At 48.7% G+C, this 15,946-nt stretch overlaps 1 protein-coding gene across 50 annotated transcripts in view; it reads left to right on the top strand.

Annotated features, from left to right (window-relative positions):
• Positions 1-15,946, top strand: part of TCF7L2 (transcription factor 7 like 2) — a 193,227-nt gene that overhangs the window by 50,450 nt on the left and 126,831 nt on the right. The window lies entirely within an intron of this gene.

Genomic DNA, 15,946 nt, shown 5'->3' with positions numbered 1-15,946 from the left:
GCTCCTGGGGCCAGCTGATCCTGGCTCAGCTCATGAGTGGATTCCAAATTCTGCACACAGAATGGTCTTAGGCTTCTGGAAATCAGTTTTATAGTGACCAGAATTCCCTGTGGATGGGGTGGATCCCTCCCCCATCGTTTTTCGTGCTGCCCCTCCAAATCTGGAGATGGGTTCTCCGAGTCCTCACAGTTTTTCAGGTTGTCACCATTTTTCAAGGTGGGTGGTGTAGCTGGCCTGGAGCAGCCTGCGAACTCCCGGGTTGAGTTACCTTCTGAAAGGTCTCGGCAAATCCGTGCCACCTCTTGATCAGAGTTGTTGGCACAAATACCCTGTGGTTCTAGGTTTTCAGTCCTTGAGACTCGGCTGCATTCATTAGACATGTCCATTTGGTGCTTCACTGAAAAGGCAGCTCCCGCCACTAGCGGGTGTGGGCTTCTGGAAATTCCTCAGAAAATACAAGATGCCAGCCTCTGGGGAGGGGTCTCCAAAGCTTCAGGGACACGTCCCGGGTGTTGAGGAAATGCTGCTCCAGGAGAAATGGTCCTGCTTACCCTGCCCCTTGAGCTGGGTGCCAGGACTGCAGCCCTGAGATAGGCGCTTTTTGCCCATGCTTAAAGCTGTAAAGGGCCATTGTCAGATTTGTTTAGCTTCTCAATTCATGTTCCTTAGAGGATGGTGAATTGAAGCTAGCATTCCTGGACAGAGCCTTTCATACATTTAAGAAAACCCCGTCGGGTCTCCTGAGGGGAGAGGCGAGGGAGAGATGAAAGGGTTTCTCCAGACCTGCTCCATAGCATGGACTGTTCTTTTAGCTAATTAAGGGAGACCATAAAAGATGAGCACATGTGTCCATTTGCCTTTCACTTGGGGGTCTTAAATCTCTCCTTGGGCTTCTTTAACTGTATCCCCGTGTTTCACCAGGGGCCCCTGTGGGCTCCATTTTCATTGTTCCGCTATCTGGTCTGCTGGAATGCACCATTGAGGACTGAAGAATGGGGTTTTTTGGTGTCTTTGGGAACTTGGAGTTTACCCATGGAGTCCCATAGAAGCTTGCTTCTGTGTTTGCTGGGCAGGGCTTTCTGGTGAGAGAGGCTGGGGTGGGGCAGCCAGGTGAGGGGACACGGGAGCAGGTAGGTGCAGAGGGGTGCGTCTCTAAGTCATTCTTTGTGACAATGGCTCCTACTTATGGACGTCTCCTACTTGGTGTATTCAGATAGTGGTTCCCCAAGTGTGCTGCACATTTGAGTCGCTTGGGGAGTTTTTATTGAAATCCCAATGCCCAGGTCCCACTGTGGGCAAGGAGCCAGGCATCAGTAATTGTAAAGATCCCTAAGTGGTTTCAAGGTTTAGGAACCACTGTATGAGGATAACAAGACTTGAGTGATTTGCATTCTAATGCCAGTCGTTCACCAGGCTGTCTTCCTTTTTTTCTTTTTAAAGATTGGCACCTGAGCTAACATCTGTTGCCAATCTTCTTTTTTTCTCCTTCTTCTCCCCAAAGCCCCCCATACATAGTTGTATATTCTAGTTGTAGGTCCTTCTAGTTGTGTTATGTGGGATACTGCCTCAGCATGGCTTGATGAGCAGTGCAGGGTCCGAGCCCAGGATCCGAACCGGCAAAACCCTGGGCCCTGGAAGCGGAGGGCGCAAACTTAACCACTGGGCCGCGGGGCCGGACCCCCAGGCTGTCTTATAAGCATTTTACATACATGATCTCAATTAATCCCCATGCATTTGGGAAGCCGGGTGGTATCCTCTCCATTTTATAGGTAAGACAGCTGGAGCTCAGACAGGTTTAAGCACCTTGACCAAGGTCATTGAGTTATTCTGAGGTGAAAGGGGCCTCTGCATCCAGGTGTGTCTGCCTCCAGAGTCCATGTCCTCACCCTGGCATTAGTCCTTATCCCAAAGAGACACAGCTTTAGTTGGAGTATGCTTAATGGCTAAGGGCATGGGGGATGGGGGTGGGGAATCATACCTGGTAGACTGGGAAGAATTCCGTATCTGAATGCTGAAGCCTTGGCATACTACACAAAGATTAGGGAAGGGCATCCCGGGTGGAGGAAACTGCGTGAGCAAAGGCATGGCGCACGGAATTCTCAGAAAGGCGGGGTGACTGGAGTACTGTGTGAAAAGGGAAGTGAAAGATGTGGTGGTGGTGGCTGGTTCTGAAGCTAGAAAGGTTGTTTGGGAGTCTACCGCAAAGGGCCTTGAATGCTGGGTGCTAAAGAGACCTCCGATTCTAATGGACACTCGAATCCTCTGAGGCACTGACTAAAGTGCACATGCTGATACAGTAGGCCTGCGGTGGGGCCCGAGAGGCTGCATTTCCCCCATGTTCATAGCAGTTGCTGCTGCGGCTACACCTTGAGTGTGAGTCTTTTTGGTAGTGGTTCCCAAACTTTGCTGCATGGCAGAATCACCTGGAAAACTTACAACCCTAATGCTCAGGTCGCACTCCATTCCATTTGGGTTAGAACGTTTGGGGGATGGGAGCCAGACATCATTTATGTTAAAAGGAGACCCAGGTGACTCCAGTGTGTGGGAACCATTGGGAAACACTGCCCTGGAGGGTGGGATGGTCAGGGGACTGACGGCTCCATTAGTAGACTGTAGGAAACAGACTGGAGCAGAGTTGAGAACCATCACAAGGGTTTTCTTGCTTTATTAACGAAGTCTGCAATATTTGTTGAATGCCTGCAGAAGGCCAGGTACTGTTCCAGGGGCTCGGGGTGGGGTAGAGCAGACTGCTGCTCTGGTGGTGATCTGAACTCATGTGAAGCCGTTGGAAAAGGAAGGTGGGGTTCTGAGAACAGAAGCATTTTAGGCAGGAGGATCCCCAGGACTTCTGAATTACAGGTAATTTGGTCAGGAGCCCAAACTGAAATTTTTTTTCTCTCTATGCTGAAAGGGCTTGCTGGGCATTGAGTAAGGAGCTAGCAGAGGGCCAGTTAACTTGTTGCATCCAGGTCCTGTAGAAAAGCCTTGTCATCTTTCTATGAGCGCCTGCCTGGCTAACCTGTTCTTTTCTGCAGCTTCCTTTTGTCTAGGGAGTATTTTGCCTTGCTTATTTTGGGATTATTTTAAGTATTTGAAGCTACCAAAACATTTTTCTTAAAAATAACGCTCATCTGCGATTCACGTTTCATTCATTTCGACTGATTCGAACCACTGTAAGGAGTGCTTCGACAGGGAATCTGTTCGTTTCTGGGTTAGCGCTCAGCTGAGGCTGTGGTGGTTAACATCCTGAAACATGCCCATCTCTGCATTCCCCTCCCAAATCTTCATGATCCAGTGACTGTAAAGGCCATAGCAGGGGGCTTCAGGACCCTAGTGGGTCCCGTGGGAGGGCCCTCTGCTGGTAGTCACCTATGTTGAACATCAGTCCTGCTGGGACCAGATTAAGACCGTCTGGTGGTGGTTCTGTGAGGCTTAATTTTAAGGCTCGATGATGCTTCTGGAACAGAAGTGCACGCTTGGCCCTTGGAGCTTTCTTTGTTGGCTATGTCAGCACATGAGTTGAGGGAGCGCCATGCTGAGCCTTCATCTTGAAATGAGTGGGTTTCATGCGAGGGTCAGTGTCTCTTGTTTGGCTGGACCTTTCCGCTTTATGCCTGTTATTAATAGCGCCCCCTTTTATTCTTACGAGTGCCCTGGTTTGGATGAGGGGTTATATGGTCACCCCTAGTTATCATCACTGACAGCTGCGCCTGGTCACGCTCGCATCGCTTTGAGGAAGCCACAGAGTCAGGATCAGAGCCAGAGAGAGAGCCGAGGCTGGCTTCTGCCCGTCCCCTCGCTCCCGCCTCCCCTCTGCTATCTTGAGGGGCGTCATCCTGGGGGAGAGTTTGGAATCCTTGGACCTTAGAAATCCTGAGACTTTTGCGAGTCCAGGCCATGTCAGTCCCTTTCTCGTGCCGCCTCCTCAGGATTCTGGAGGAATAATTAGTTCATGTTTGCAGAGCACTTTGAAATCCTCGGATGAAAGGCACCGGAGAAGCGCAGAGTATTATTATTTATTATTGGTCTGAACCCGAACCGGCAGCACTTCCTGCGTTGTGCCTGGCCCACTCCTTCTGCTGGTCTTTTTCTGCCTGATGGGCTTTCTGTATAAAAAACCAAAACGGAACAAAGTGTGAGGATCGTAATCAGAAATGCATCGTCTGCCCGAGATTGTGGACAGGTGATGTGAAAGAACACGGACACACTGTGGTCCCAGAGTAGGAGTCTCTTAGCCCTGGTGTGGGGCCTGGGGTGGGGGTGAGGGGTTGCCCTGGGTCCTGCTTGCCTGTGCTCTGTGTATTGTATTTTTAATTTAAATTTCACTTGATTTAATGATATTAATGCTAAGGAATCTGCTTCCTGGGGACTGAGATGTATTGGTGTCAAGAGAGTAGGGACTGAGAATTATTTCTTGCCTATGGTAGAATGTTCCAGATTGATTCATGTATGCCTCAAGTGTGTGCGCATGTCAATATTTCATTTCTTTATAAAATTTTGCCATGCCGAGGCAGGTACCCCGCAGCATGGGGCACACCAAGGAGCCCCAAGGGGGAGCTCTCTGGAGCTTTCTTCTCTCTTCACCCCGGTTTTCTTAGACTGGGATTGAATTCATCGGCTGCTGGGGTTACTTTATTGACTGGGGAGAGGGGTCCGGCGGGGGAGAAAAGGAAAATCACTGGGCCAGTTGTTTTTGAAATGAAGATTGGGTTTACCTTCTACTTATCAGAATGGTTTGCACCTCTCCCCACAAAAAGGCCCTCAGCTAATCAGAAACAGTTGTACCCTCAATCAATACCAGCGCTGCCCCCAGATCCTGTCGTCCGCCGGAGCACGGGTCTGAGCCCCCGCAGCGTCTGCTGCCCGCTGTTCTATAAACTCGATGGTGTTTCTTTGCCCCCAGGCTCAGAAACCCGGAGGACTGACTACTTCTCGAGGCTTGTCTCCAGTTTGCAAAGAGCCCCCGGCTAGCAGAGCTCCTGATTTCTGTACCAGCAGCTTTCTCTTCCCCCCAACCTCCAACATACTACCTTGGTCTCCTGTTCACGTGGAACAGCCAGTAATACCCAATCCTAGTTTGCCATGAAGCCACAAACTGATATATATCTTATTATCCCTGAGCAATTTCTTATAGGAATCCTGGATTTAGTTTATAGGACTTGGCTAAACCGTGAGGCCTTCGAGTCCCGCAGAGTAGTAACATCTGGGGCAAGGCCCGAGGCTTTTCTGAATGATTTCCTCTGTGAGCCAGGCGTGACTGCTCAAATGAAGGATCTCTGTGGTGGGTAGATGTGGGCAATGTCCCGTTTTACCTGTGAGGAAACAGAGAAATTACCCAGTGATGGAACAAGAGCTAAGCATCCGTGTTCCCGCGTCCTCCTCGGGTGTGCTTTTCAGCTGCCCACACTGACTCCTTTGTGAGCTTTACTGTAGCGACTGAGATACCTTTAAACGGAAATTCTTGGGGAACCCTGCTCCCCTTGGCCAAAGCCTGGCTGGGAAGGAGGAGGGGACAGGGGACTCTTGGACGTGGCCCTTTGCAATTGAGCCGAGGGGAAGGCTGAGCACCTGGAGACACCTCTCTGGTCACTGCAGACTTTCTTACACGCAATGCCCTCCTGCTTGGAGGGCATGTGCCTTGCAGAATCTCCTAAGAAAATATCAAGCTACTGGGGAATCCAAGCATTCCTGTCTTGGTCACTGTATTTCTCAGAAAAAGGACAGGGGAACCAACTTTTTTTTTTAGTGAGGAAGATTGGTATTGAGCTAACATCTGTGCCAGTCTTCCTCTATTTTGTATGTGGGTTGCTACCACGGCGTGGCTTGATGAGTGGTGCTAGGTCCAGACCTGGGACCCGAACTCTTGAACCTAGGCTGCTGAAGCATAGTGTGGCAAACTTAACCATTAAGCCACCAGGCTGGCCCCAGGGGAACCAACATTTTATGAATCCCTATTAATTGGCCTACTAATTGGGTCTCGTTTACTTTTCATAGCAGCTTTGCAAACGGAGTTATGTTTATGATCATGTTACAGATGAGAAAACTGAGGTCCGGGGAGATTCAGTGTAGACCTTTGGTCTTTAAAATGCATCTTCTTTGCAAACCAAGGAATGTGTGTATTTAAGAGGGCTGGAGAGAGCTGAGTAAGGAGATGTTTGGGTCGTCAACACATAATTACGGTGCAGGCTGGTGCTGGGTGATGGGTGAACTGCTCAGAGACACTGAGTAATTTAATTCGTTCCCATCTCCCGTCACCTCTGAGGAAGCACAGATTTGCATCATCGGTGGTGATGATTATATGACCTGTGGAAAGCCTTTGATCAATGCCTGGCTCATAGTAGGTGCTTAAGAAAGATTAGCCTCTCTTAAGATGTGAGAGGAGATTAAATTGCCTCTCTGGCCTATGTTGCCCTGTTGTTCCCTGTTGCATTCTTTTTGTCCTTCAAGAACGCTGGCATGGACAGTGCAGTGTCTTCTCGGGCCCTCAAAGTGTTGGTTTCGAGAATGGGTGGAAGGCTGCTGGCCAGAGACTGAGCCACCCCTGCAGGCATTATCCGGAGTGCTTTGTTAGTACCTTGCTCTGTGGACAGCCAGGCGTCAGTTTCTCCCAGTGTACACTTTCTGTGCTCCTAGTGTTTGCCAACTGCAGTCTAGGAGCTGGAGGTAGAGGTGAGCAGGACGTGACCTTGGGAGGTGGCCATGAGAACCAGGAAGTGGAGTAAAGTTATTATGGGTGTGACGGTGGAAATCTGAGCAGTGTCCAGGTGGGACACAAGAGTGAGTGGGCTTCTGGAGCCAGTGGGATGCAGCACAAGAAATCACAGCCGTCCTGGCACACCCGGAACGGGGTCCTTCCTGTGGCTGAATCACTTTGAAGAAGTCCGCACAAGGGACTGCAGGAAACCATGTCTCTGGTTTGTTAGAAAGACTCACTAGTGGTTTTAGGGGCCTGTGAATCCTTTTGGGGAAGCGCGTCCGGTGGCTCCACCCCAGCAAGCAAAGCTGACCCACCAAGTTTTGCAACCACATTTAAATGTCACCCCCATTGAAGCCCCTTTCACCTTTTGTCTTACGTAAGTTATAGCCATCTGATAGTTTATATATTTGAAAAATAGATATATTTTTAAAAATTTTACTGTAGGATTACAGTAATGTTTTAGAAAGTGTAAAGCAACTAGAAAGAATTGTCCATAATCCCACCACCTAGAGAAAAGCATTGTTAAGGGTAGTTGATTTTCCTTTTTCTTTTTTAAAGTGATAAACAGACGAGTGTTTTGGATATATTGATTTTTCAGGTGTGCATGTGGTCATGTGGGCAGCCAACATTTTTTCATGTGGATTTCAGCCAGGCTTGACACCTGCCCCTTAATGAAAAGCAAACCACTGCCTTATTTGGTCTGATGGTTTAACTGTGGATGCCATTGAGGGGGCGGGTTTACCTTATATGAAAGGCTTGACAATCAGAACCCCTGGGTTGGTTTCTTTGTTGTAACCTTTGGGCTTCTTTAAAAGCAGGAAATAATAGGTGGTGAGTAGATGGATCCTCTTAAAATATTGGGACGTGCTGTGGCCCTAGGGTAGGCCTTTTATAAGTTAGTATGTGAATTCTGCTGTTTTAACTATTGAATCTTCTTCGCCTGAAGATAATGAGGCCAGTGAGGGCAGCAGTGCAGCCTTACCTCTCACCTGAGGGTCCCTGTCACCCCTAATGTGCGTAGCCTACTCTAGGGGCGTGGGAATGCTTCTTTAACTGATATGGGCCTCGGAAGACAGAGTAGCTGCCATGCTGATGGGGAGCCGGTTGAGAAGACGGTGTCTCATGCCATCATGGGAGCACGCAGAACCGCCTCTCCAGTCTCAGCCCACCCAGGTGTGCATCCAGTCTGCACCTAGTGCTGCGTGCTCCTCCTCCTGCCTGGAGATGCAGGCATCCTGCACAAGGCAGCTCTCTTCTACCCTCACTTCCCAACTCCCTTCTGCCCCGACTCCCTCCCCTCCAGGGCTGGAGGACCAGCTTGGCTTCACCTGACGGGAGCCTGCTTTTCTGAGACCTTCAAATAGCAAATTCCTAGTGGCACTGAGGCCACTGGGTGGAGAGGTGGGGTGCAATCCTCCAACTGTAATAAACTTGTGTTTTTATAGAATGTTATATTTTATCGTTGAAGTGATTTTTAGATACCTCACTATTATCTTTATTTTATAGCTGTATTAACCAGGGCTTGTTTTGGGAAATGAGAGGGGATGTGGTGGATGCAGGGAAGGGAACCGATCTTGAATGAATCTGAAGCTCTGCTGGAAAGCTGCCAAGTGGCTCGATCTTGTTTAATGGAATCTTTGCATCCATCCTCTGAGGGAGGTGGGGTGTGGGAAAATGATTCTACAATCGCTGGGGTCAGAGAGAGAAAATCTGTCCTCCGTCCCCCAGCGAGTTGGATGAGAGCTGGGAATTCACACCCAGGTCACCTGCCTCTTGGGCCCCGTGATCTTTCTCTTCTGTGTCTATACCCAGCGTAATACCCGACAGAGAGCCGGCATCAATAAATATTTGTCGAATGTTAAATGAGGCTTAAAGAGACCATTCACGCTTGGCACAGGGCACCCGGAGACAAACATGTTTCCTGCCCTCATAACCTTCACTTCCAAGTCCTGTGACCTTGGGCGGGTGGCTGTGCTCTCCCAGCTCAGTTTCCTGAAAACTCATCTGAAAAATGGGTAAAGGATTTAGCAGAGGGCATTTCCTAAAGTCAGACCGCAAATGTTAGATGATTACTACTACTTATTGTTTTCTTTTAATTTTTCCTACCACACAGCTTCCCTTTTTGTTTCCATCTCCGAGAAAATAAATTTCTGATGACAAACTGTAGTGTTGGATTAACAACCACGGCAAAAGCATTCACGGCATTATTGCCCTAATCACCAAATGCAACAAATGTCCACTCACTAACAGCAATAGCAGTGGTCATAGTACTGACTTTTCTTGAGGACTTACCGTATGCTAGGTGCTGCTCTAAGCCACTCCAGCGTCATGATTGGCAACAGCTCTGATTGGGAGAGGTGTTGTTAGCTCTTGTTTTACAGAAGAGGACAGTGAAGCTCAGAGAGGTTAAGTAACCTACCCAAGGCCTCTAAGGAAGTGGGTGGTGGTCTGGGATTCAAACGCCAGAGTTGGTCTGACTTCCTACCCTTTAAACCGCACTTAAAACTTAGCTCCCCACATGTGTTTGTTCTGGGCGTTTTCATATCTCACTTGGCTCGTTTACAGCCTGGCCTTTAGCTTTCCTCCTCCTCAGAGTACGTGGTCAGTGCAGGAGGAAACGAACACTGGTCTTTGGACTAAACTAGGGGCTGGCCATGGTCCCCAAACCCGGCGCCAAATGGCTGACCCTTACTTTTTGTGCCTGACGGTCGTGAGCCAAGGGCACTGTGGAGTTCTTTGAATTTTCCTTTCCCAACTGCCTACCCCTTCTTTCGGCAATGTTTTCAACAGGCGAGGTTTTAAATCTTATTGACATCTCTGAAGAAATATAGAGGAGAAAAAAAACAAGTCATGTCCTGGGAGAAAAGTGGCAGGTTTTTGGGGAGGTTTTTTCTCCCTTTTTCCTGTTTCTTTCGTGCACATGGTAACCCTTCTTTTGGATGATGAGTTTGTGTGGTTTCTTGGGAGCCCTCAAGCAGCTGCTGCTGGATTTAACCTAAGGTGTTGGAAGCCCCTGTTCTCTGGACTGACTTGTGCCTCATGTGTCTGCTGTTTGCAGAGCATGAGAGGCAAGAATCAGAATTCTCCTGGGGTTTCCAGACATTGAGGAAATCTCTTTAAGTTTGAGGGCCAGTGGGAGGGAAGACATGTGGTGGCTTAGAACAGCAGGCCTGGAGCAGGGCTTCCCTGTACCTGCGAGGAGACCAGACACAGAGGAGACCAACTGCAGTGACAGGAAAATCCCACTTAACCGGAAGCCTGGGAAGGAGTGACCTGGAGGGTGGGGCCAGGAGAGTCTGGAGAGACGAAGCTGGTTAACTAGGAGTGCTCTTTGCTTTATTGTCTGCCTTATTTCCCTTTAAGCAATGGATAATACACATATCTGGGCATTTACTTTTTTGGATGTTGGATGATTTAGAATCATGCAATCTCTTGAGTTTTATTTTGATGATTCTGATTATATTAATAGCAATATAATAGCTAGCTAATAATATAATAGCTAGCATTTACTAAGCAGTTTCCATATGCCAGGCACCAGGCCAAGCATTTGATCCTTATAAGAACTCTGAGAGATGGCTGGCTGTGTGTATGCCCATTTTACAGATGAGGAACCCAGTGCTCAGAGAGGTGAGATCATTTACCAAGCTCACCCTGCTTTTCTTTTTCTTTTTTTTTGCTTGAGGAAGATTGGCGCTAAGCTAACATCTATTGGCAGTCTTCCTCTGTTTTGTACGTGGGTTGCTGCCACAGCATGGCCACTGATGAATGGTGTTAAATGGTCTGCACCTGGGAACCAAACCCGGGCCGCTGAAGCGGAGTGTGCCGAACTTAACCACTAGGCCACTGGGCTGGCCCCTCACCCTGCTTTTAAAGATTTTATTTTTTGCTTTTTCTCCCCAAAGCCCCCCAGTACATAGTTGTATATTCTTCGTTGTGGGTCCTTCTAGTTGTGGCATGTGGGACTCTGCCTCAGCGTGGTTTGATGAGCAGTGCCATGTCCGTGCCCAGGATTCGAACCAACGAAACACTGGGCCGCCTGCAGCAGAGCGTGCGAACTTAACCACTCGGCCACGGGGCCAGCCCCACCCTCACCCTGCTTTTAGATGGTCTGCTTTGATAGCCTCTCTTCAAGAACTCAGTTCTTTTGGGTGTCAGCACTTTGGCACATATAAGGCACTGAGTGACTGTTTTCAGGAATGAATGGAGTTAGGGAGCTGGGGTTCACCCCAGGCCTGAGCTGCCTCTGGATGTGATCAGGGAACTTAGTCCCCACGCAGTCTCCAGACTCCTGTTTTGCTGCTTTGGGTCCTCACAGTAGTAGATTGGATTAACCCAGCAGAGTCTCAGTGGTCCAAAGCAAAAAGAGCAAGGGGACGTCGTGGAGGCAGGAACGGGGCCCCTGGAGTATTTCCCAGGCACAGTGGCATTAAAGGAGTAATGTAAACTGTCATTCATATGAGAGAACTTGCTGACTTAGCATTTTCCCTCTCTCGTGGTGGCTGCGTGCGGTTCCCTTCATGTCCCCGTGTCTGCAGAGCGAGTCGGGCTGAGCTCTGGAAGCCCTCTGTGTTGGCATGACTGTCCCCCTCTGTGCCTGAGCAGAGCCTGCGAGGGACCTCGTGAAATTGGCGCTCCCTCGTTCAGGGAAACTTTAAACAGCTGCAGCTGAATTCTCACGGCAAAGCCTTTTGCCAGGGTACATAACGAGAAGAAGAGGGATACATTTAAAATACCCAAATGAACAATTTCTTACTTTCCCATTTGCGCGTGGACAGTAATGGCGGGTCATTATCAGCTGGTCTGTTCAGCAGGCGCCCAGCTCGGGCAGCCTCTCTGGTGATTTACTGCGTTGACTTACAGGAATCCCACGCTTCTCTTCTCTTTTTACTCCCCGCAGTGGGACTTCCTGCTCCATGAACATGAACCCCGTCAGCCTGCAATCTCATACATCAATCTAGGCCTGGTTTGTAGCGAGTACATTATTAATCTCTCATCTACATCCTCAGAGGGAGCTACTATTATTATGGCTCTGTTATTATCTTCACTTTGCAGGCAAGGGTCCTGAGGCACAGAGAGGCGAAGCCATTTGTCCAAGGCCCCAGAAGAACCAAGACACAGATCCTGGATTTGAACCCACGCGTTCTAGCTCCTGGGCCTGTACTCTTGTACCACGTCGGTCTGAATTAGTGAGGTTTTGAGTTTATTTTTAACCAACGTGCTTCTTCTAGAACCTTCTGTCAGCCGACTCCACAATGGGGAGATGACATGGTGACCTTTGTCCACAGGGTTAGCTCAGGCTGGACGAGAGAGCACAGGAACTGGTTAGATGGGTAGAGAGACATTACTTAGTTCTTCCCCTTGACTACGCAGCCTTTCCTGGGATCAAGTCCTCTTTGACCTGAATCTTTCTGGCTCCTTTGAGTTCAGCCTGCCTTCCGCATCTTTCCGCGGCTGTCAAAAAGTGGAGACCTGATGTTCCATCTCCCAGGTCCCTGGGAGTTCTGAAAGTGGAGATGGCCGGGTTCCGTGGTCAGGGCTGGTTGGGATTACAAATAAACTGAAGCCTGGGAAACTTTCTTGCTATTAATAGGACAGACCTTTTGGGGAGGGAATAACCAAACTTGATGCTGTTGGAATTGATTTTGCCTGTCCAGATGACATACTAATGAGCTAAGTGGTTAGCTTCAGATCCTTATTGTGCCTTCTCAAGCCAAGTTCCTTTAAAGACGAAAACCACAGAAGCAGAGAACAAGTTGGTTTAGAGAGGCTCCGTGGCCTTGTCGAGAGAGGGGAGGGTGGCCGGCTCGGGCCGACAATGTGAGAGAATTAAGGTTGTACTCACTTCAGAGTGGGTTTGTGTTGTCTAATTCCATTGCTTCAACCAGAGTTCCTTTTTTTTCGGAAACAGGAATTTGATTTGGTGTCTGGATTTTTGATGGCGGTATTTCTCTCTCTTTAGTGCCTTTGGGTTATTTCAGAAAGTTTCTCTCCCAGCCCGTAATATGTCAGAGACCCTGCTGTCAGCCATTCTCTCTCTCCAGGGAGAAATCTCGCGTAAAACAATCCTGGGATCCCCCTCTCCTTCAAATCACCCACTTTGACTGTAACATCCATTGTTCTGCTCTTTGCTTCTTAGCGTGTACTGATCACCTTATGTATACAATTAAAAACACAAAACAGCCCTCTGTGTCCGAAGTGCCTGGCACATCCCGGTGTTTCGGAGGAGACTTTGGAAGTGGACAAAACTGTATTTCCTTCCCCAAATGAGGTTATTGTGCTCGAAATATCTCCTGGTAGTTTATTAAAGGAAACCACAGACTGGGGTCAGAGGCAGTTTCTCCTGCCTGCAGCCTCCCAGCTTGCCTCTTCTTTCTAGATCTTTCTCCCTCCTCCATTCCCTCCCCCCGGCCCCCTTCAGCCTACCCCCAAAAGGTGTGCTTTCCCTAGGGGGCAGCCCTCGCTTCTATGTGATGGTGTGGCGCTTGAGCTGCGTGGCCCTATGGCGACCCGTCCTCACTCGTCCCTCTGGAACGTTCGGAAGGAATTTGGGGTGTGGACTTCCTTGAGTGACTGGGATTAGGCCAGTCGAGTCTGCAGTCAGATGAGAAGTGTGTGGGCAAAGGGGACTATTGTGTGAGGCTCCTCCGGACAGAAAGCCTGCCTTCATCTTTTACTGTGCCTAATGGACAATTGAGACATTCAGCTTATGTCTGAAAGGAAAGTGGGCCGGAATGGTCTAGCAGACCTCCCAGACGAAGGCTTGTAGGAGAAGCAAATAGAGACAAGGATTACCAACAGGGGAAACAACTGGGCAGAGTCCTGGGAGAGAATGTTTATTTCCTTGCTCTCTAGGAGGGATCTGGAAAGAGCCATAATCCTGGGTTAGGAGTAATTTGTTACAGCAAGATGATACTTGAATGGCAGGCCGCTTCTGGCTGAGGCAGCAAGACTTGCGTGCAGGGGGGTCGGGGGACGCCAGAAGGTCAGCCTCACTCAATCTTCACCCCGGCTCCGCGGTTTGTTCCTCCCCAAGCAAAATGAACCAGAGGCACTGCTGACCTTTCGGCTTCCTGGGTGTAGCATTCCTAAGCATCTCCACATGCTTGTCACAGCTAGAATTGGACAATAAAAATTTGGATAGGGAGACCTTGCTGGAGGCATCGACCTCTTTCAAATGTGACAAGGGGGAAAAAAATTAAAAATGCACCGTGGTTCACAGTTTCCCTTTGAGTTTGAGGGCAGGAGCTGAGGTCTGTCTTGCATTTGGTTCCTTACGTTGACTGACTAAAGCACGTTAATTGATTGCTTGTTGACTGGTAGACTTTAGTTGTCTTTTGTTGCTGTGGATTAGGGGAGAGAGAAATACAGAATAGGGAGGAGAAGCCGATCAGAAAAATCCAGTTCTTGAGAGCTGGCGGCCGTGGAGAAAGAAATAATTTTTTAATTTTCTTGATTTGAGTATCTGATGATTCACGCCTTCAAAATAACCCTTCCAGGTCACCAGGACCCTGTTACTCTGGCTTTGTACCTCTCAAAGGTCATCTGATGGCGACATCGCTAACAATTTACATGGTAGACCTGTAACTTCCGGCTTTTGAGTCCCCCGTGCAGTTGGAGGAAGAAATAGCAAATCTTAACTGTCTTGGACTTTCTGTAACTCTTTTCTTTTACTTGATTTTATACAGTTTATCCTCTGAGGTCGGAAAAATGATGCGGAAGCCAGTCAGCAGACTTTAGGCGAGCAATACCATGCTCATTTTTTCGGGAAAGAAACAGAGGTGCAGAGCCATGGTGACCTGCCTGAGGCCACAGAATGGTGGAGAATGGACTGTAGGGTTCAGGTTTCTGAACTGCCTCTACTTCTGTTGACTCACTCACTCAGCTCTGTTTGTTTTTAGCCGTATGCCTTGAAACAGTTATCACACATTTCTGTTTCTTCCTCAGCGCTTTTTACCCAGAGTGACCTGTGCTCTTCCCATCTTTCATGAGGTCTTGGCTTTCCTCTGCCATTGCAACGTCCCTCCCTAAGATCCAGCGCCAACCAAAATGGCATTTCGAAGTTGCTTGTTTCCCACCTTGTTCCCCGACTGTGTGTGTTCCCTCCGCTCCTTTGTCTCTGAAATGAATGTGATAACCATCATGGGGCATCATGGTGCATTGTTTTTTTTCCTGTAACTCATTTTTGAAATTGAGATAGAATTCACATACCGTAAAATTTACCCGTTTAAGGTATACAGTGAAGTGGGTCTTAGTATATTCACAAGGTTGTGCGGGTATCCTCACTATTTCCAGAACATTTTCATCACCCCAAAAAGAAGCTTTGTATACTTACTAGTAGTCACTCCTCATCCTCTCTTGCCCCCAGCACCCTAATTTACCAATTTACTCTCTGTCTCTCTGGATTTGCCTATTCTGGATGTTTCATATAGAAGGAATCATCAGCTTGTCTGCCTTCTTCAGGTTACCATAATGTTTTCAAGGGTCATCCACGTTGTACCATGTGTCAATATTCTTTTGTTTTCATGGCTGAATAATATTCCATTGTAAGGATGTACCACATATTCTTTATCCATTCATCACCTGATACGTGGTACGTTCTTATCGCAGTATGCTGCTTATTCACCGTGCTCCCAGTGATGCCCACACCTGGTCCCCAAGCCATCATGTCTTCCAGCTTACTTCGCTCGTCTGCAGGAGCCTGTATCCACTGCAGCGTCCTGGTAGAGAAGCAGGCGGTGACTAAAACATTCCAGTAACAGGACTGTGCTTGGCCTTTTTTATAAGAAGTGGTAATAAAAAAATGTGGTGACCACAAGGTAGGTCGTCTCTGGTCTGTCTCTTACTGTGAGGGTCCTCCAGTGGCGTGCAGGCGGTCCTTGTTTGTAGGTCACCATCTGGAAGCCGTGGAGAACGAACTTATGCTGCCCTGTCTGGAGGCGGAAGACCTGGCAACCTGTTTGAGCAAGACAGGAGGGCAAGGGCTCCTCCTTCATCCAGTGGCTTTATGTCTTTTGACCCCTGGCTCAGGGCCTTGGGTGCTTATGGCAGGGCTGACATCTCCTTGGAATCCACAGCCCTTTGTGGGGGAGCTCAGTCTTGTGGCTACCTGAAGACGTCAAGATGGCTAGTCCTGGCCTGCTCTTGGTCACGACAGAGCGAGATCTGTCTGTGAGGCTGGTTTCCCACTGGCTCCCTGTGTTGGGGTGGGGGCTGCACCATATCTTTTGCCTCTGTGCATCTTTTTGGCCT

The sequence above is a fragment of the Equus caballus genome, chromosome 1 (assembly GCF_041296265.1).
Source record: "Equus caballus isolate H_3958 breed thoroughbred chromosome 1, TB-T2T, whole genome shotgun sequence".
Taxonomy (NCBI): domain Eukaryota; kingdom Metazoa; phylum Chordata; class Mammalia; order Perissodactyla; family Equidae; genus Equus; species Equus caballus.
Note: the sequence above shows the minus strand (reverse complement) of the source record. Positions and strands in the feature narration are given on the sequence as shown.